The following is a 22,851-nucleotide window of genomic DNA, read 5'->3' as shown; positions in this document are numbered from 1 at the left end:
AGGCCTCATCTGGGAAAACAGGGGTCAGAGATTGATTACCTTTAGGCTTGACTGGTTTCATTTCCTTGCTCTATAAGGGACTCTCAAGAATCTTCTCCAGCACCACTATTGGAAAACACCAATTCTTTGATGCTCCCCATTCTATAATCTCACATCTGTACAAGACAACTGGAAAAAGCCATGGCTATGACACTACAGACTTTTGTCAGCCAAGTGATGTCTCTGCTTTTTAATACACTGTCCAGGTTTGTCATAGCTTTACTTCCAAGGAGCAAGTGTCTTTTAATTTCATGGCTGTGGTCAAGGCCCATTGTGATTTTGGAGCCCAAGAAAATAAAATCTGCCACTGTTTCCACTTTTCCTCCATCTATTTGCCATGAAGTGATGGAACTGAGTGCCATGATCTTAGTTTTTTGAAAGTTGAGTTTTAAGGTAGCTTTTTCCTTTTCTCTTTCACCCTCATCAAGAGGTTCTTTAGTTCCTCTTCCCTTTCTGCCATTAGGGTGGTAACATCTTCATATCTGGTGTTGTTATTTCCCCCAGCCATCTTGATTCCTGCTTGGGATTATCCAGCTCAGCACTTTGAATGATGTGTCCTCAGTTCAGTTCAGTGACTCATTTGTGTCCGACTCTTTGCAACCCCATGAACTGCAGCACTCCACGCTTGCCTGTCCATCACCAACTCCGGGAACCTACTCAAACTCTTGTCCATCGAGTCGCTGATGCTATCCAACCATCTCATCCTCTGTCATCCCCTTCTCCTCCTGCCTTCAAGGTTTCCCAGCATCAGGGTCTTTTCCAATGAATCGGTTATTCCTATCATGTGGCCAAAGTATTGGAGTTTCAGCGTCAGCATCAGTCCTTCCAATGAATATTCAGGATTGATTACATTTAGAAATAACTAGTTGGTCTCTTTGCAGTCCAAGGGACTCTCAAGAGTCTTCTCCAACACCACAGTTCAAAAACATCAATTTTTCAGTGCTCAGCCTTTTTTATAGTCCATTTCTCACATTCATATGTGATTACTAGAAAAACCATAGTTTTGACTAGACAGACCTTTGTCGGCAATGTAATGTATCTGCTTTTTAATATGTTGTCTAGGTTGGCCATAGCTTTTCTTTCAAGGAGTAAGCGTCTTCTAATTTCATGGCTGTTGTACCCATCTGCAGTGATTTTGGAACCCAAGAAAATAAAGTCTGCCACTGTTTCCCCATCTATTTGCCATGAAGTGATGGGACCAGATGCCATGATCTTAGTTTTCTGAATGTTGAGTTTTAAGTCAGCTTTACTGTTCTCCTCTTTCACTTTCTTCAAGAGGCCTTTTTTTCCTCTTTACTTTCTGCCATAAGGGTGGTGTCATCTGTGTATCTGAAGTTATTGATATTTCTCTGGTGATCTTGATTCCAGCTTGTGCTTCATCCAGCCTGGCATTTCACATGATGTACTCTGCATATAAGCTAAATAAGCAGAGTGACAATATACAACCTTGACGTACTCCTTTCCCGATTTGGAACCAGTCTGTTTTTCCATGTCTGGTTCTAACTGTTGTTTCATGACATGCATACAGATTTCTCAGGAGGCTGGTAAGGTGATTTGGTATTCCCACCTCTTGGAGAATTTTCCAGTTTGTTGTGATCAACACTGTCAAAGGCTTTGGCTCAATCAATAAAGCAGAAGATGTTTTTCTGGAATTCTCTTGCTTTTTCTATGATGCAATGGATATTGGCAATTTGATATCTGGTTCATCTGTCTTTTCTAAATCCAGCTTGAACTTCTGAAAGTTCATAGTTCATGTACTGTTGAAGCTTAGCTTGGAGAATTTTTAATATTAATTTGCTAGCATATCAGATGAGTGAAATTGATAAGGCATTTCTTTCAAATTGTCCTGAAGAATTTTTAGTATGACTTTGCTAGCATGTGAGATGAGTGAAATTGAGAGGGAAATTCTTTCACATTGCCCTTCATTGGGACTGGAATGGAACTGACGTTTTCTAGTCCTGTAGTCACTGCTGAGTTTTCCAAATTTGCTGCCATATTGAGTGCAGCACTTTAATGGCATCATCTTTTAGGATCTGAAGTAGCTCAACTGGAATTCTATCACCTCCACTAGCTTTACTTGTAATGATGCTTCCTAAGGCCCATTGACTTCACATTCCAGGATGTCTGGGGCTAGGTGAGTGATCGAACCTTTGTGGTTATCTGGGTAACGAACATCTTATTTGTATAGTTCTTATGTGTATTCCTGCTTGTCCGCAGGGGTGGAAATTCCATGGAATTGATAGAGTCAAGAAACAAGGAATCACTCTTTTCTCATCTTGCCCTGTGTGATCCTGTGGCGCCCTGACCACACTGCTCTCTGCCAAAAAATCTCTTTCCTCTATTCTTTCTCCAAAGGTGACCTGTGGCTAACATTAGCAACTGACTCTGAAGCCTGGTGACTGGTACATAACTCACAATCAGCTGACCCAGCAAAGCCCAGCCTTGTGTTTTGTGTCTCTTTTTACCCAACCAGGTCCATAAATCAAAGTCTCCAAAGAACATAACTGGTTCACCCTTTCTCAAAGTCTGCAAAGCTCCAAGGTCTTTTTTCAGCATCAAAGAAGGAACACATCCCTTAAATCCAGTTTAGCCACAGCCACCTGAATCTCACTCAGCCAAGCATTCCCTGAGGAAGGAGGGATGCACAGACACTGCATCTAAGTTGCCAGAAGTCTGAGAAGTAAATGTTCCTTGGTGTGAACCCAGGTCGATTTGACCAAGTTTCCCAAGGGTCTGTGTTGTATGAATGAGGAGCCAGAGCTCTGGGGCTGCTGAACTGGGAGTGAGTCAGGCACCACCTGCATGATGGCCTCCAGGGGCTACTCCAGCTGGGGCTGCCCCCACTGTGCCTGGAACCCAACGGAACCAGCTCCAAGTATTGCTTTCCTGCTGCTACAAGAAGGCAGGTCTGCTGATAGAATTAGAGCCAGATTTGTGGGTCAAGGGAAAAGGAACTTTCACTCTGGTGCCTGCAGACCTCTGAGAGCTGTGCAGCAGTAGATGCAATTGATGACATTTCACTTCCTGGAGCTCTCCCAGCCTGAGAACCAGAGGACCTGGGTCCCAGTACTTCCCAATCCCACCTGCAGCCTTAGAGTGAGTCATACACCCCAGGGTTTGTTTTCCCACCTCTTGAATGAGGGAGACTGGACTTGCTCCAGAACACTTGCTCCAGACTGAAGTTCAATGTCAATCAATGGACAAGTGGCTCAGAGGTGCATGTCACTGAGGATGCTGAGGCTGCATCTGGTAAGAAGGGGGCCATGACTGCCTGGTGATGTCCATGGATCCTGGTCTCAGAACAAGGAGTGGTAGGCCACTTGGACACAGCTGCTGTGACACGGAGGACCTTGAGGCCTTGTCCCCTGGAATTTTCTGCCACTTGGTTTCTGTGGGTTGAGATCAGGTAGTTATACGCCAGAAGTTATCAAATGGGAAGGCTGTAGATTTCAGCAGAAACCTACCTTAGGCTGATGAATCAGCTCTCCTAAAAGAATTCTGGACACAAGATGCAAGAAGATTCTTGGATAAATTTCATAGTATTTTAAATACTTTTTTGAATAGGTCATCTTTTGCATGACCTGCCATGTTGCTATCTGGCTTGGGATGATGCCCACAGTTAGAGTGGAATCAAAGATCCTCTGGGGAAAGCTGGCACTTTCCCTGTGACTCACTAGCAGTGAGTACAGTTCTATCCCCTCCATGTCTGGAGCAGGAATTCCAGCAGGAAGGAAGTGTCCTCTAGCAAGTTTAACCAGAAGACCCAGGTAGGTCTTGCCCTTTGGTAGGAACCATTCTTTTCTCAGTGCTTCTTCCTTCATACGTCCTGAGCAACCTAACCACCTTTTGGTGACTAGGTTGTGAACTCCTCTACCCTTCCTTTCAATCTATCCCCGCAGCCCCACTTTGGCTTCCTCCCCACCCAGGCCCTGCCTATCACCTGCAGATAGCACTAAAGAAGAGAAAACCAGGGAGGGGGCGGTCCAGTTAATTCTTTCTAATAATGACCACATTCCTTCTTTCTCCAGACACTGTCCTGAATCATCAAGATCTCCAGCTGGATGATTAATCAGCTTAGCAGGGGAGTAGAGATGCAGATAGTGGTGGGGGTAGAGTTGTTGGGTGTGGTGGACAGTTTTCAGATGACAGGAGAAGAGCTGGAATAATGAGCATGTGTATCTCCAAACACTCTGTCACTGGGGGCCTGCCTGAATCTGCTATCTTGAGTTCCACAGTGTATCACTAAAGACAGAAACTTCAAAACAGACTTTTGGGCTCTATGGGAGAAGGCAAGGGTCAGATGATCTGAGAGAATAGCATTGAAACACGTATATTATCAAGTGTGAAACAGATCGCCAGTCCAGGTTGGATGCATGAGACAAGTGCTCAGGGCTGGTGCACTGGGATGACCCATAGGGATGGGATGGGGAGGGAAGGGGGAGGGGGGTTCAGGATGGGGAAAACATGTAAATCCATGGCTGATTCATGTCAATGTGTGGCAAAAACCACTATAATAGTGTAATTAGCCTCCAACTAATAAAAATAAAGGGGAGAAAATGGACATTTTGTAAATTTCTTCTTACAAAATGGTTTCAAACATGCCAAATACAAGAAAGAATCGTGTCATGAACCCTGTATCCCATCATTCAGCATCAATAACTACAAAGCTACTCTTGGTCGCATAGGATGTCATAGACTGGAGACTATGCAAGATCAAGGTGGTGGACAGTGGGTTCCTGGTGAAGACATTCTTGACTTGCATCAGTTCTCTTCTTGCTATGTTCTCACATGTGGTGTGGGAGGGGAGGGAGGGAAAGGGAGAAGAGAGAAAAAGAGGTAGAGGCTAATCTCATCATGGGGGCCCCACCATCCAAACCCCATGACAACTTCAGTTCAGTTTCAGTTCAGTCGCTTAGTCGTGTCCGACTCTTTGCGACCCCATGAATCGCAGCACACTAGGCCTCTCTATCCATCACCAACTCCTGGAGTTTACTCAAACTCATGTACATCAAGTCGGTGATGCCATCCAGCCATCTCATCCTCTGCCATCCCCTTCTCCTCCTGCCCTCAATCCCCTCCCAGCATCAGGGTCTTTTCCAATGAGTCAACTCTATGCATCAGGTGGCCAAAGTATTGGAGTTTCAGCTTCAGCATCAGTCCTTCCAATGAACACCCAGGACTGATCTCCTTTAGGATGGACTGGTTGGATCTCCTTGCCATCCAAGGGACTCTCAGGAGTCTTCTCCAACACCACACTTCAAAAGCATCAAATTTTTGGCGCTCAGCTTTCTTCACAGTCCAACTCTCACATCCATACATGACCACTGGAAAAACCATAGCCTTGACCTTTGTTGGCAAAGTAATGTCTCTGCTTTTTAATATGCTATCTAGGTTGGTCATAACTTTCCTTCCAAGGAGTAAGCGTCTTTTAATTTCATGGCTGCAATCACCACCTGCAGTGATTTTGGAGCCCAAAAAACTAAAGTCTGACACTGTTTCCACTGTTTCCCCATCTATTTCCCATGAAGTGATGAGACCAGATGCCATGATCTTAGTTTTCTGAATGTTGAGCTTTAAGCCAACTTTTTCACTTTCATCTTTCACTTTCATCAAGAGGCTTTTTAACTCCTCTTCACTTTCTGCCATAAGGGTGGTGTCATCTGCATATCTGAGGTTACTGATATTTCTTGTTCTTCATCCAGCCCAGCATATTGTGTTGTACTCTGCATATAAGTTAAATAAACAGGGTGACAATATACAGCCTTGATGTATTCCTTTCCTATTTGGAACCAGCCCATTGTTCCACATCCAACTGTAACTATTGCTTGACCTGCATAGGTTTTTCAGGGGCAGATAAATAGGTCTATTATTCCCATTTTGCTAAGAATTTTCCTATTTGTTGTGATACACAAGTTAAAAGGTTAATGTAGTCAGTGAAGAAGAAGTGGGTATTTTTCCAGAATTCTCTTGCTTTTTCTATGATCCAACGGATGTTGGTAATTGGATATCTGGTTCCTCTGCCTTTTCTAGATCCAGATTGAACACCTGGAATTTCTTGGTTCATGTACTGTTGAGGCCTAGCTTGGAAAATTTTGATCATTACTTTGCTACCATGTGAAATGAGCAATTGTGCAATAGTTTGGAGATTCTTTGGCAGTGCCTTTCTTTGGGACTGGAATGAAAACTGACTTTTCCAGTCCTGTAGCCACTGCTGAGTTTTCCAAATTTGCTGGCATATTGAGTGCAGAACTTTTATAGCATCATCTTTTAGGATTTGAAACAACTCAGCTGGGATTCCATTATCTCCATTATCTTTGTTCATAGTGATACTTCCTAAGGCCCACTTGACTTCACACTCCAGGATGTCTGATCTGTATTTGAGCTCAAAAAATTTTATTGGAATATTTCATATGCAGATATATATCTCTTATGATACTACTTCAAGAGGTTCCTATTTTCCTGTTGCCTCACTTTGGTAGATGTTTGAATGCAGTGAGTTATGATGGTGCCAAACTCAGGAATCCATTTTGAACATCCCCTTCTACATTTCACTTATGGTTTCAGCATCCATCGTAGACCTTTGCCTAGAACCACTTCATGAGAATGTTTCAAAATAGTGCTTTCCTGTTTTTATCACTCCTTTGAATTTAATTCCTGAAATTCTCCAATAAAAATAAGATTCCTTTTACTGTTTGTAGTTACATGAAATGTGCTTCATAGATACAAAAACAGCTTCAATATTGATGATAATTTTCCTTTCTCAGTGCTCAGAATGGTGAGTTGGTGCCCTAGTAGTCTGTCACAGTGACAAACTAGATGTTATCTATTAACATTTGGACACGTTTGGCCAGCTTAAAACTAAATATTAAAAAACTAAGGTCATGGGGTCTACCCCTGTTACTTCATGGCAAATAGAAGGGAAAAGGTGGAAGCAGTGACAGATTTCCTCATCTTAGCCTCTAAAAGCACTGTGGATGGTGACTGAAACTATGAAATCAGAAGACGATTGGTTCTTGCCAGGAAAGCTATAACAAACATAAACAGTGTGTTGAAAAGCAGAGACATCACTCTGCTGACAAAGGTCCATATCGTCAAGGCTATGGTTTTCCCACTGGCTACATATGGTTGTGAGAGCAGGACCGTAAGGAAAGCAGAGTGTCAAAGAACTGATGACTTTGTGCTGTGATGCTGAAAAAGAATACTGAGAGTCCCTTGGACAGCAAGGAGATCAAGTCAGTCAATCCTAAGCGAAATCATCCCTGAATATTCATTGGAAGGAATGAGGCTGAAGTTGAATCTCCAGTATTTTGGTCACCTGTGTCAAAGACTGACTCATTGGAATAGTCCCTGATGCTGGGAAATATTGATGGCAGAAGGAGAAGAAAGAGTCAGGGGGTGAGAGGGCTGGATGGCACCACCAGTGCAGTGGGCATGAACTGTGACAAACTCTAGGAGATGGTGCGGGACAGGGAAGCCTGGCGTGCTGCAGTTCATGGGGTCACAGAGAGTTGGACATGACTGGGCAACTGAACAACAACATTGCCATTTGAAATTTCTGACATTTATACATTTAATTTATCTCAATCGATTGCCATTTATGCTAAAATTATCCCACTTCTGGCCTCTCCATATGAATTCCTAAGTTTTCTGTCCAGGCCCCACTGGTCTTTGAAGTCCCTCAACTTTCTAGTCCTTCAAGATTCCCAAGATAATTTGGTGCATTTCTTTATCCAGTCCTGAAATTGCACGTCTCGTTAAGAATCCGTGGATTGTCTGGTGGCAAATGCATTTAGAGGCTACCTGTTAGACCTCAGGATAGTCACTGTTATCAAGTTGTCATTGTTTTTAGACTTTACAGTGGTCAGAGCAGGAAGTAGAGATATTTCTTAACAAAAATAAAAAGAAATATAATCAGTTGGTACAAACTTATGTCCAGGGTCCAGCCTCAGCAGGATCCAGGGGTACCCTCAGGATGAATGGTGTTGGCAAGAGAGAGAGAGAGAGAGAGAGAGAGAGAGTGAGAGAAACAGAGAGAGACCAGACTCAGGGTGTGCAGCAGAGTCTGGCAAATCTTTATTTTTTACCGTAGCTTTTATATTCTAAGTTAGTACACTTTTAAGGGGAAGATAGTTTAATATTATATCAGCTTGTCCTTCCCAAAACCAGGGTGTTTTCTGCATACTTCTTTTTTTTTAATTTATTTTTATTAGTTGGAGGCTAATTACTTTACAATATTGTAGTGGTTTTTGTCATACATTGACATGAATCAGCCATGGAGTTACATGTATTCCCCATTCCAATCCCCCCTCCCACCTCCCTCTCCACTGGATTCCTCTGGGTCTTCCCAGTGCACCAGGCCCTAGCACTTGTCTCATGCATCCAGCCTTTGCTTGTGAGAGTCTTGTACATTATCTTCTGGCCTTGGGGCCTACTGACATTTTATGACCTAGGTGAATGCAAAGCTTTTCCGTAATCTATTCTTTGTTGAACACAGAGGTCAGTCCTTTTGAAGAAGTTATCAGTTAAATTTATCTAAAAGGTTTACCACACAAAGACTCTGCAGCTCCGGTGAGGCAGGCCTGTTTAGCATTCCTGGTTAAAATTAACAATTCTAAACTCTTAGAAAAGGGAACCCTCTTACACTGTTGGTGGGAATGCAAACTAGTACAGCCACTATGGAAAAGAGTGTGGAGATTTCTTAACAAACTGGAAATAGAACTGCCATATGACCCAGCAATACCACTTCTGGGCATACACACCGAGGAAACCAGATCTGAAAGAGACACATGCACCCCAATGTTCATCGCAGCACTGTTTATAATAGCCAGGACATGGAAGCAACCTAGATGCCCATCAGCAGACGAATGGATAAGGAAGCTGTGGTACATATACACCGTGGAATATTACTCAGCTGTTAAAAAGAATTCATTTGAATCAGTTCTAATGAGATGGATGAAACTGGAGCCCATTATACAGAGTGAAGTCAGCCAGAAAGATAAAGAACATTACAGCATACTAACACATATATATGGAATTTAGAAAGATGGTAACGATAACCCTATATGCAAAACAGAAAAAGAGACACAGATGTACAGAACAGACTTTTGGGCTCTGTGGGAGAAGGCGAGGGTGGGATGTTTCGAAAGAACAGCATGTATATTATCTATGGTGAAACAGATTACCAGCCCAGGTGGAATGCATGAGTCAAGTGCTCAGGCCTGGTGCACTGGGAAGACCCAGAGGAATCGGGTGGAAAGGGAGGTGGGAGGGGGGATCGGGATGGGGAATACGTGTAACTCTATGGTTGATTCATATCAATGTATGACAAAACCCACTGGAAAAAAAAATAACTAAATAAAACTAAAAAAAAAAAAAAGAAAAAAAAATAAACTCTTTTTTCTAAATCTTTAACTATAACCACTTTTAGAATAATATTTTTGTGTTTTCTAATCAGGTTTCCTCACCCCCGAAGGGCTCTGTGCCTATTAGGGCCTTTTGTGTGATCAGGTTCTTTATGCTATTTATGATTAAGGTGTTGTGAGCAGTCATGTGCATTAGTATGCATTTAGCCAAGCAGGCTAGAATACCAGCAAAGGAGTCTAAATTGAAACACTCCTTTCATCCTGGATAATCTTATAGGATACCACCATCTGGGAGACATATTAACTAAAGTTCTAAGTTGATTCTGTTTGGAAAGAGATTGGGAAGGCCTTCTACCTGTGTCACAGAAATCAGGGAGTAGTCTAATATAGCAAGCATCAGAAAGAGAGAGATCATCTTTAAGGTGAGTGCCGGGGCAGCTTTTTGAAATCCCTGAAGTCCTGATCTACCTTGCTTGTCAGGTCTTCTCCTCATGACCTTGTCATGGGTGGGGTCTCGTGTGCTGGCTCCCGGCACTTATGATTTCAGTTCAAAATTTAAGACAGCAGGGTTTTAATTAAGCTTCTTTATGTTATGTGTGAACCTCTTTTCTCTAACCACTGAAAGTCTTACTTCAGAACATTAGCTGTAATTATTGACTTGCTTTAACTTATAACATACATATGATGCTGTCACAATAATAGAAGCAATATCAGCAACAATAAGTTGTCGTATATAGTTTCAGATTACTTTCCTTTTTTTCTTTTGGTTTTCTTTGGTTTTGTTTTAGATGGGCAGTAATTTTATTTGTCCTTAGAAGGTATTCCACTCTGAACGTAGAGTCATAATTCTGAGTTTTAAAGCCACTTAAGTAATGTTTGTTATGTGCAGCTAGTCACCTGCACGATACGATAACCTGATCACGATAACCTGATACGATTATACTTATTAGGCTTTGTCCTCAATTTAACTGATGTGATTATCTATTTCTTGATTTGGTAACACATTTGCATCATTGGATATCAAAGTATAAAACACGAAAAATCTCACTCCCCTGTCCCTCACCCATAAGTTACATTTTAGTAGTTTTTGGCTAATTTTCCTACTCGTTCTAAATGAAAATAGACATATATGTGTATATGGAAGAAACAAACTATAAGAACCTTTTTGAACTCTCTTCTTTTAAAAACTAAATAAACAGTGCACTCTGAAGAAGTCACCCATTCCACTCCTCCCTCCATCTACATTATACCCAGTTGTTGAGATGCCTTGTGCCTTATTCCACATTTCCCTGTGGATGGTCATTTCTGGTACCTTGATGATATTTTACTTTTAAAAACAATATGCAGTAGATAGTTTGTTCACACAGCTTTTTCTATCTTCACCAGTGTATCCTTTGGATACATCCCTAGATGTAGAGTTGCTGAGTTCAAAGGCAAGTTCAGTTCAGTTCCCCAGTCATGTACAACTTTTGTGACCCCATGGCCTGCAGCATGCAAGGCTTCCCTGTCCATCACTAGCTCACAGAGCTCACTCACTCATGTCCATTAATCAGTGGTTGGTGATGCCATCCAACCATCTCATTCTCTGTCATCCCCTTCTCCTCCTGCCTTCAATCTTTTCCAGCATCAAGGTATTTTCCAATGAGCCCATTCTTCCCAACAGGTGGCCACAGTATTGAAGCTTCAGCTTCAGCATCAGTCCTTCCAATGAATATTCATGATGGGTTTCCTTTAGGATTGACTGGCTTGATCTCCATGCAGTCCAAAGGACTCTCAAGAGTCTTCTCCAACACCACAGTTCAAAGGGTATATATGTATGTCATTTGTCAGATGATGTCATATTCCCTCTGCTGGGATTTAACCACCAAAACTGAGTTTAAACAATGTGCAAAAATGAGGGTTAAGACACACTGCCCCATCTATACAACACCTGGTGACCAGGAGAGGTTCCTGTTTTACCCATGGGACAGTGCTGAATAGGTATTATGCAAGAATAGGCCCTGGGAGTCCTGGAAGGAGTCATAAAATATGATCATCTTTACCTTGGCTGCAACAGTTTTGTCTTCTTTGGTTGGTAAGACATTTCAAAATTATTTTTTTGTATGTTTGTTTTGACAGACAAAGTTTTTCACTGTATATACCCTACTGGGAAATTTTATCAGAAAAATATCTATTTATCTTCAGCAGTTAAATTTGTCAGTTTATATGTCCCCAGTGATCTTTCTTTGTAAATAGAAAGAAAACTAACATGTTTATTTTATTTATTTATTTATTTTTATAAAGTCAAGGAAATTTATTTCCTGAGGTCATGACAGGAGGCAGGTGCGGCCGCAAGATGCGGGCTTTCCCGGGCTGGGGCTTGGCCGCTGTGCGGGGTGACTCCGAACCACGGCCTCGTTAGTGTTCACGAGATGCCGGGCGCCGGGCTGGGCCGGGCCGGGGCTGCCGGATTCGCTGTGAGACTTCAGGGCGGGCGGGATCGACACGCACGCGGGGTCCAGTCACTGGGTCAGAGTGAGACGGACCCTGGCGGGGCGGTGCTGCTCCTTGGTCATTATCGCTTGGGGCCCCAAAAAACTAACATGTTTAGTGTGCATACAGTCTCTTTTTAAATCACCTAACTTGAATTAAATCCCTCTCCATCCCAACTGCATTCCCACCTCTAGGCCAATAATAAAACCTGCATGGAATGAAGGCTGAACTCAGCACACCATTGTGAGGGTTATGTTCCGCTATATCCTTCCGGGGGTGGAGGTGGGGCGAGAATTAGTTGCTAACATTGAAATCAGTAGATTGTACATAAATATCCGACCTTCTGATTCTCTTGAAAACATGGCCAACTGGCCTGCTTTTCAGCATGGTTGAAGTGGAGGAAAGGCTGCTCCCAGTGGTCAGGCCTGTGCTGCCCAGGGTCCAGCATGGCCACTAGTCCTACTATCATTTCTCTTGCTTCTGGGGCCATGAGTTTGTGAGAACTAGACTGCTAGCTTGAGGAAGATAAAGAATACTTTTGTCTTGATCAACTTTGACTTTGAAGCCTCTAACTCAGAACCCAGCACACAGTTCTTCCTTGTACATTTGTTGGATGATATAAAATATCTTGTGGATGCATATGACATTTCTTCCAATACTGAAACCATGCAATTGAAGTACAACTCTGCCATAAATCTTTGATGCAGACTGGCATCACAGGTGCCCCTGCTCTCTGCCATTAGACCCACTACCTAAGGCCAGTTGTATGTCCCTGGGGTGTCCCTGAAGTCTTCACTTTGCCTTTTGATAGCTTGTCCTCCTAGCAATCTCCTTTTCAATTGAGGACCACAAACCACACCTCATGAAGTGGCTAGGAAGACCACGTGAGATGAAGAATGGTAGCATGGCCCCTAATATTCATTTTTATGGTGTTCTTAGCAGTTTTTTCTCCAAGTTGGCAAGTTTTCCCTGCTCTTAGATGTCCATGCAGATCAGTTTGGTTTTTCAGGCAAGTGACAAGGAAGAGATTACAGTATAATTCTCTGTATTCTGAGAACCTTCAAAGTCCATTCACCAAGGACACTGATGGAGGTAAGATTTTACTGAGAGCTGTGTATTTTTATCAAATCCATTTTGGGCCTAAAGGGGGCAATTATGGCAGGACAGAGCTTATATAACAAGGAGCACCTGGTCACCACTACATGCTAAGAACCCAAACTTCCCTGAGTACTTGGAGCCAGAAAAGAAGCATGAAGTGGCTTGTGCTCCTCAGGCTGGTGGCCCTCTCAGAGTGCATAGTCATGTAAGTATGGAGACTGTAAGTCGCATCATTTTCCTTTCTGGGATTTTTCTTTTTGTCTGATTATACTTCCACCCATCAGGATTAGAAGGGAAAGGACTATTTCTCTGACAGTGTTAAAGTTCATTTCTTACTTAATTGACAACTACCATGCTATAGGAACTGTGGGTCCCAGGGTCTTGGTGTAGATTTGCATGGTTGCACAACTCTTGGGGTCCAGGTATGTTGTGACCTGTTGAAAATGTAACTCCTTGGAATTTTTCAGTGCACAGCTAGTTCATATGTAGGTATGGTCCTGTGGAATAGCACTTTTCTACATTTTATTCAACATGTCCTCTCTGTTCTCTCTCTGCTTCGGTGTATATGTCTATGTCTGCATCTCTGTGTCTCTCTCACTTATCTCTCCATCTCTTTGGAAGTCTCTGTGAGTGCAGATCTCTCCGTGTTGTTTTCACTTGTTTTAGTTTTTTGATTTTGACTCATCCTTGCTTCTTTAGCCTCTTAATTTCTCTAAATTGTTTCCTAGCTCCTGGATTCTTCTCTTAACCCTCTGTTCTGTTTCTACTTGGAGAAAGATTGGGAGAGCTAATTCTACGCTGTTGAACATCTGACAAGCAGTGTGACCACAGCCAAGTGACAAACTCCGGAAATCTCAGATTCCTTCACCGTAAAAATAGGATAATAATCCTCTTCTAGAACCTTCCTCCCTGAGCTTCCTTGAGAAGGATACAGTGGGATGGCAATAGTAATACTAATGGCTGTCATTGTTGACATTTAGTATACATCAGGTACATTATATCCCTCACTTCACTTATCTCCTAAATTTTCCATCTGGAGGGTGGTAATCATTACATTCCACCCTTTTGCCCAGGAGTAAGCTGAGAGTCCAAATGGTCTTACACAATGTTACACAACACAACCTGTATTCAAACCTACATCTTTGAAATGGCATTTGGATGGCATTCCAATAATAAGGTGACACTCATTAAAACGCTGGAAAATCCAGAGTGCCTTTACAATGACAGTTATACCTTAACACGGACAGCTAATCGTATCTTCTCCTTTGTTTCTTTCCTAATCCTCGGTGAAAGTTTGCCTCTGAGGAAAGTGAAGACCTTGCGAGAAACCCTGAGGGAAAAAAACTTACTGAACAATTTCCTGGAGGAACAAGCTTACAGACTGTCCAAGAGAGACACCAACATAGCCACTCACCCCCTGAGGAACTTTCTGGATGTGAGTTTGTTGGGAGGATGGTTCTCCTCATCGCCCCCTGGTGCTCTGGGCTGGCACTGCTACCTCTTCTGGCGGTGGCAGGGGGGAAGTTGGGGCTGGGGCTCCTGCAGGAGGCAGAAACACTGGGCAACAGGGACCCCACTCCAGAGGAGAAGGCATTCTCATCCTCAACTCTTGGTCTGTGGTGACTGGCCCAGCAATGACCAGGTGGCAGGTAAACATTCACTTCTGTGTCAAAGATGTGTCGTTAGTCTGAGGGAGATTGTTCCTTCTGAAATAAGTGAGCCATTCAGTTGCAGATGAAGGGTGAGCCATCTCTGGTCAACGGATAAAGCCAACTGCAAAGCAAGAGTGAATCCCCAGGCAAAAGAATTCAGCTTCCACAGATGCAAGAATCACAGCAGTAAAAAGTCACTGAATACCTAATCCATGTAAGGCATAAGAATCTGACAATGTGGTTATTCTTATTAGATTAAAAAATGGGCATATGTTGTCTTCAAGATTTTGCAGGCTAGCCTGAGAGAAAGGCAAAGAGTAAATATATGTCAAATGAAAGGGTCACCTGTGTGGTGTTGATTGGATGTGGTCTGAGTTTGGAGGGAGTGGCTGGGATTGATCAAGGAGGACCTCCTGGGGAAGGAGATGCTCAGGCTGGGTTTGAAGAGACTAGAGAGCTTCTCAAATGAAGGCACCAGGACTTCCCTGGAGGTCCAGTGCTTATGACTCTGGGCTTCGAATGCAGGAGCTACTTTTTCAACCCCTGGTCATAGAGAGAATGTCCCAGATACTGTGTAGCGCAGAGATAAATATCAATCCTCTGAGAACAAAGGCTGTGAGCTGCATGGTGGTTGGAAAGTGATCTCAGGAGACATGTGACACCCAGAGGGAGGCAGCAGTGGGGGAATCGAGGGGAGCCAGATCTGCACTAACCCACCCCTCCTGGTCCCCATAGATTGCCTATGAGGGGAACATCACCATTGGAACACCCCCTCAGGACATCCAGGTCATTTTTGACACAGGCTCAGCTGACTTGTGGGTGCCCTCCATCACTTGTCAAAGTCCAGCCTGTAGTGAGTACAAACACCCCCCAACCCACCCACCTATTCCTTACCCTATCTCTCCCTTCTCCACCCTTGGCACCTGACTGACACTCATCTCTTGTGTCTGCAGAAACACACAACACCTTCAATCCTCAAAATTCTTCCAGCTAAAGGGAAGCAGGCCAGCCTGTCAGCATCGTCTATGGACCTGGGCTAATTCAGGGATTTCTTGGCTCTGACACCGCTCGGGTAATGTGGAAACAAAAGCTGAGTCAGGACTGACTATGGAGGGACCGCTGCTTACAAAACAGACACAGGACCAGCTGGTAGGACCGTCCTACCCTAACTCCCATAGACATTGGCCATCTTACCCACAGGATCCTGTCCCTGGGGAGACGTCTCCATAGTGACACACAAACAAATGGATTAGCTAACCCAGAGAGTGGCTTGGGCTGTGGACTTGCAGCTCCTCTGCCCATGAGCAGCTCAGGGCTCATTTTGCTGGGAACCAGAAGAGGGGGAGAGAAAGCACCGGCTTTTATATTCTCAGAATGTGCCGGGCACTGCCGTGGTAATAACTTGCTTAAAGCTGCAACCACCCCACACAGCAGATGCATTGATTAGCTAATGATACAGATGAGGAAACTGAGGTGCAGACAGTAAGAGCCTTGTTGAGGTCACACCTGTGGTAAGCAGTGGAGCTAGGCTGGCTTGTCAGGACCGAAGCTGGTGGTGGGTATTTGGGGAAAGGGAAAAACTGATCGGGGACCCTGGGTGAGGTCAGGAATTTCAGATATCCAGTTGAGTAAGCAGGAGGCCAGAGATGTAGGGGGTCCTGATAAGTGTGTTCTCAAAGTATGGGGCTGTTGGGAGTATGATAAAACCTATGGCCTTCCTTCCCCAAAGTACCTGAGTAGTTCGCCTCTCTCTCTTATTCTGTCTCTCTCATACACACTCACACAAACACACAGATACCCCCAAAAGGGTATTTCCCAGGCAGGAATTTCTTAAGAATCCGGCCAGAAACACTATATAATGGACTTCTGTATTTCTGGCCAGATGCAAAATCCAAAATATGTTACCATCAATCCAGTCCATTTCTGTCATCAGTTCATAGAGACGCCAGAGAATGCTCTCTTGCTCTTTGCTCATTTTGTCCACAAGGGGGCACCATTGGGTCTTGGCCTGACTTTGGCTGTCCCACCAGTACAGAAGCCTTGAGGCCAATTTGACTCACTCAGAAGGTGTTTTTGAGAGGGGCAGAAGTTTTAAAATCCACGGACCCACATAAATGGAAACCAAATTCCCCTCCCTGCTCGCTCTAACCATCTGAGGTCTACCAAGGACACCGAACGTTCTCAGTTCTTCTCTGCAGAGCTAATGGCATTTCTTACTCAACCCAAGCCTAGACCCACTTAACAAACTTTTATGTGGGAACACTCTTCTCGCCCACAGATCGGGAACTTCGTTAGCCTTAATCAGTCGTTTGGCCTAAGCGTGGAGGAATTCGGGTTTGATGGTATGCCCTTTGATGGCGTCCTGGGCTTGGCCTTCCCCTCCATCAGCCTCACAGGTGCCAGGCCCATCTTTGACAACTTGTGGTCCCAAGGTGCCTTTTCGGAGCCGATCTTTGCCTTCTACTTGAGCAAGTAAGTCTGAGCTGGACAATCCCTCTCTCCAAATTAGTTGTCAGATCCTTTCAGTTGTATGAAAATGATGCAACAATTGATACAGAAATATCCTGAGAGATAGACTAATCCAGGATAACTATGGCCCCAGGGCCCCACCTGGCTTCACCACTGGCTTTTATAAACAAGGTTTTATTGGAACACAACCATGCTCCTGGGTGGAAGAGCCAGGGCTTGGTGTAGGGCTTGAGTGAAAAGGAAGACAAATGCAAGGTGTCAGGATACGAGTTGGAAGAAAAGGCAACAGGATATGCTGATGAATTTGACATGGAAGGAAAGAGAGGGATGGTGGAAATCTTTCCTTCCTCACTAACATTTCACTGAGCACCCAGGACCAGCCACACAATTTGCAGGAGCCAGTGCAAAAAGAAAGCGTGGGATCCAAACCAAAAGTGTGGGACTCCACTTGTTCAAACAAGTATTGGGAATTTCAAGACAACGAGAGCAGAGGTGGGGGCCCTGCTGAGTGTGGGGCCCAAAGGACAGCAGAGGTCACAGGCCAGTGAAGCCAACTCTGTGTGACTTGAAGCCACACCCTTAGTGCTTCAGGCCTTGATGTTTCTGAAAAACTACAGGCTGGACAAGGGGAAAGCCAAAGCCCTTCGGCACACGGTCCTCTGAGGGTATTTCTGAGCACTCAAGTCACAGGAGGTTCAGGGCCTCATCTGAACACTGAGTGGGTGGAGCCCAGCCAGGTGGCGCAGCTTCTAACCTCCTTTGTGCCACTCACTAGCCAGCAACCAACCTCGGTTTGGTTCTCAATCACTCCTAGCCTCGATTTCTGCATATGTAGATGGGGATCTTATTAGGGCCTTGATGGGTGGACAAGCACAGTTTCCAGGCAGTGCTGTTGTTACTGTCCTCCAAGGATCCCCCTCCCTTCTCTCTGCAGAAGCAAGACAGAGGGCAGTGTGGTCATGTTTGGTGGGGTGGACCACCGCTACTACAAGAGAGAGCTCAACTGGGTACCAGTGTCCCATACGCGCCACTGGCAGATAAGCATGAACCGGTAAGCCTCTCCTTCTGAAGGTCACCTCAAGTGATGATCCCTTACCTGTACACAGACACATGCAGACACACAAATGCACTCCCAGACACAAAGTCAACAGGCATACACACCACCCACAATGACACAGACAGACACACAGACACTCATGCAAAGACACAGGCAGGCACAGATAAACTTACATACCCAGCTAGAGACACAAGTACACACAGAGCCACGCATTAACACACACGTAAACAAACACAGAAACACATAGATACACAAACCACACATGGGTTTGTAATCGCCCCAGGCCTCCTGACCAGGGCTCAGAACAGGGTCCCTCACAGGGTCCAGAGAGGCCTGTGCAGCTGCGGGAGGAAGGCACCCCTGAGTGTGAGGTGGGGAGCATGGTTATAGGACTTTACAGTGTAGGGAAAACAGGATCAGGAAGAATTTCCTCAGCCTGAACAGAGCTGTGATAAGATGACCAACTCTCCAGGGATATATGGGCCAAGGAAGTTCTCATTACAGAGAAATGTCAGTTTAAAAACAGGGAGAGTCCTGAAGAAATGGGGAAAACTGGTCTCCTTAGGGAGAAGCTAGCCAGCAGTAAAGAGAGGATGGCCACAGTCTTGGGACCTGAAAACCACTCATAAAAAGAGACACGCCATGTCCCAGGGCACACGGTGGGACAGGGGCTATAACTGAGAGAATTGGGAAGGTGGGATAAAGGAGTGGCTCGAGAACAAGAGGGCCTCAGATAAAATCTTACCTGTCCTTTGAGGTTCTGTGTCTAGTCAGGTATTGGCTGATCGGGGTCTCAGTGTCTGAGCCCAGGGAAGGGGTGCTGCTCAGAGACACCCTCTCCCAGGGCAGCCGGTCTCTCCCACCTCTATGAGAATCTCCTGCCACAGGAACCTCCATCTTCACTGTGTGTTTGACCCATTATTGGTGAGACATCAGATATACCTCTCTGGTTGGTCTCCATTCATTATTTTCACAGTCTTCTTTCATTCATTTCACAAACAAGAATTGTGCATCAACTGTGTGCCAGGCACTTTAGGGACGCGATGAGAATAAAACTCGCCCTCACATCTAAGAAGGCAAATTGCAAGAAATGACACACACACATAGTGAATTGTCAGTTTGGTACACGCTAGACATGAGCAAGGGTCTACAGAGAGTGACCAAGAAAGGAGACTGATACACACTGGGGGAAAGACTTCCTTGAAACCATGACAGTTAAGCTGGAATCTGGAAGATGTGGAGAAATTACCTAGTCAAAGGGGAGGGTGCTCTTCTAGAAAGGAAGACCAGCTTGTGTCAAGGTACAAAAGAGCCTGGTGTATTCAAGTACTGCTCAAGGATGTCACGAAAGGTGCTGTGATCAGAGAAAAAGAAAAGTCAGGGCAAGAGATCACGCGCTATTCTGGACACTGTGAGGGAGGGGGCAGCTGCGAGGGAGGGAGCTCAGTTCCCTCAAGGAGGGAGCCTTCTGCATGACCCTGATGCCCGCTTTGTCCTACTGTCTCAGCACCACCATGAACGGGGAAGTTGTTGCTTGTTCTCGTGGATGTCAGGCCTTTGTGGACACCAGATCAGCATTGATCTATGGCCCAAAAGAAATGGTCACCAACATCCACAAAGTCATGAAAGCCAAGCCCAAGGACTCTGAGGTGAAGGGTCATGCCACAGGGTCACTTCCAGTCTCCCCACATAATAAGGATCCTCTGGGCCAACCTCTCTCCTTCTCTCTAACAGTATGTGGTTTCATGTGATGCAGTCAACACCCTGCCTCCTGTCATCTTCAACATCAATGGCGTCGACTATCCACTGCCCCCTCAAGCCTACATCATCAAGGTGAGCGGCCACCCCTGAGGGTTGGTTCTCTAAATTGGGGTTTGCAGGAACCCTGGGCTACTGCTGGGAGGACGGCACCCTCTGCAGGCCAAGCCGCAGCATTGCAGATGCCGCTGAGCCCCTGTGGCTGGGCCAGCACCTCCCACAAAATCAACCACTTCAGAGTGGAGGATGGTCTGGGGTATCCGTCCTCCTGAAGTAAATGTGGAGACATCACTCCTTGCTGCCATGGTGGGAGTCACAAGAAGAGGGGAACACTAAGGTCTTCCGCCCTCATAGATCTTCAGTTCAACTAGAGCCCTCACATGCAGGAACATGGAAAGTCAGCTCTAGTCATCCCTAAAATAGGACATGTGACAAGGGGGCTTGGCTGGTGGCGGTGCTGTGTGCTGTCCGACCATAATGACTAACAGTCTCCCTTGCCTTCTTGAAATTTTCCCAGGTACAATAAATTCCATGGCTACCTTAGACCTTGACTGCAACTTCCCCTTGCTATTTCCCAGTTCCCCCTCTGTGAGTCGGGCTACCCGAACCTTCTGTGGGGTGGTTGGATGCTAAGTTGAATAAAGGGTGCACAGTGACTGCTCAGCCCTGACACAGGGTGGAGGCTTCACGTCAGCTCCCTGTGGGAGTTCAGAGCAGGCTGTTGGGTTCAAAGATGACTCTGAGGAAGTGAGGGAATTACAGTAATTCTAAAACCCCTGATTCATAGGGAGGCCTGCTTGGGTCTAGGCAAATCTGCCCTGGATTCCATGCAAACGGAACCCCACGGTGCTCTGCAAAGGGACCCTGGGGACTTATTAGGGGTGATGAGGGCTATGAACCGACCAGTGGGGATAGAGACCTGAATAAGTCACCCAACGAAGCCTGGACTGGCTGAAGGGTGAGTGTCGATCCAAACATGCTTCTCAGAAAGCCTGAGCGACATCTTAAAGAACGTGTTGTGAGCACTGCTTTGAATATATTTAACAGGCATAACCAGCAGGGAGCTACTGTATAACACAGGGAACTCTGCTGAAAGTAAGGTGGCAGCCTGGATGGAAGGGCTGTCTTTGGGACAAGGATACATGTACATGTATGACTGAGTCCCTTTACTGTCCACCTGAAACTCAGAATATTGTTAATCAGCTATACTCCAAAACAAAATTAAAAGTTAATTAAAAAAAAAAAAAGAACAGGTTTTGTGGATGCAGGAGAAGAACAGGCATTTACTGCAGAGAAAATGAGGAGCAGGAGTCAGAAAGAAAGAAACAGAGAGTGTCAGGGGAACCAGGGACGCTCTTGTTCTTTTCTAGAAAACCGTATTGCAGTGTGGCTGATCGATGTTGCATTAACTTCTGCTGCACAGAGAAGTGCTTTAGCTGTACATATACAAATATACATATTCTTTTTCATTACTTATTCAATAAATATTGAATATAGTTCCTTGTGCTATAAGTAGGACTTTGTGGCTTATCATTCCTCTGTATATTACTTTGCATCTGATCATTCCAAACTCCCAACCCTCCCCTCCCCACACTCCTGCCATATGACAACCACACGTCTTGGCCCTTTTTGTTTTTGGATGAATCCTCATATCCCAAGGTGCTGAGAAAATCACCCGATACATACCAAAAGAGGGAAATGTAACCAAGAAGTGTGCTAGGTCTGGATATTGAGGAGGGGGTTGCAGGTAAGCTCACAGGCTGACTGGTGTGTGTCTCTACCTCCCCCAGGAAAAAAGCTCCTGCCTTAGTGCATTTCACGGAGGTCAACAAGCTACCTCTTCAAACAACTGGCTCCTGGGTGACGTCTTTCTGAGGCAGTACTTCTCGGTTTTTGATCGAAAAAATGAAAGGATTGGCCTGGCTCTGGCAGTGTAAATGCTTGGACTGGTTCAGGAACCAATCAGGCCTCTCTTAACACACACTCGCTTTCACTAGAGCACTCCTTTCCAGTGAAGCTGGTGAACTGTGTTTGGTGCTCTGCAAACCCTATTCTCAGTAATAAATAAAATGTTTCACTCTTAATGGTGCTAAAACAAATGGGTGCCTCTTTTTGGGTCTGGAAGGTGCATCATAATCAGGCAGGATCTAGAACCAAGTCTGAACCACTGCGGAGAGGAGCAGCTGGTTTCAAGGAAAGGGGAGACTTTTTGGAAGAACACTGGAGATCCTGTACATAGGAACCAGAGCAGGTAGAAAGATTTCAAGGACTGGATCCAAAAAATCAGAAGTCATCAGTTCTCTCTCACCCTTGCTCTTTCCCCTCTCTCTTCTTTGATTGTTTTAGCCTGACAGCTTTCTTCCTTAAGGCTTCTACACCTACTGAGGGAGACTAGGGCTCCCTGCCCTAGGGTTTTATATCCCGAAGGCACCTAACCCATAAGGGAAGTAGCTCAGAGACTTTAGGGTTCAAGGGAGAGCTCTGACTAGTCCACCTCAGATGACATATTTGTATGGTATCTCCCATTTTCTTGAAGAGATGTTTTGTCTTTGCAACCTATTGTTTCCTCTATTTCTGCCACTGTTCACTTAAGAAGGCTTTCTTATCTCTCCTTGCTGTTCTCTGAACGTCTGCATTCCTTTGGTTTTAGCTTTCTCTTTTGCGTTTGCTTTCACTTCTCTTCTTTTGTCAGCTATTTGTAGCCATCCTCAGATAACCACTTTGCCTTCTTGCATTTCTTTTTCTTGGGGATGGTTTTATCTCTGCCTTCTGTACAATGTTACAAACCTCCATCATTAGTTCTTCAGGCAACCTGTCTACCAGATTTAATCCCTTGAATCTATTTGTCACCTCCACTGTAAAATCATAAGGGATATTGTTTAGGTCATACTTGAATGGTCTAGTTGTTTTCCCTAGTTTCTTCATTTTAAGTCTGGATATTGCT

The 22,851-nt window shown here is 44.8% G+C and overlaps 1 pseudogene; it reads left to right on the top strand.

The window, feature by feature from the left end:
- The first annotated feature begins 13,123 nt into the window (after positions 1-13,123).
- LOC136168795 (pregnancy-associated glycoprotein 2-like) lies at positions 13,124-21,844 on the top strand (annotated as a pseudogene).
- The last annotated feature ends 1,007 nt before the right edge of the window (positions 21,845-22,851 follow it).

This window comes from Muntiacus reevesi, chromosome 5 (genome assembly GCF_963930625.1).
Source record: "Muntiacus reevesi chromosome 5, mMunRee1.1, whole genome shotgun sequence".
NCBI lineage: Eukaryota > Metazoa > Chordata > Mammalia > Artiodactyla > Cervidae > Muntiacus > Muntiacus reevesi.
The sequence above is the reverse complement of the archived record's forward strand: the minus strand, read 5'-3'. Positions and strand labels throughout refer to the sequence as shown.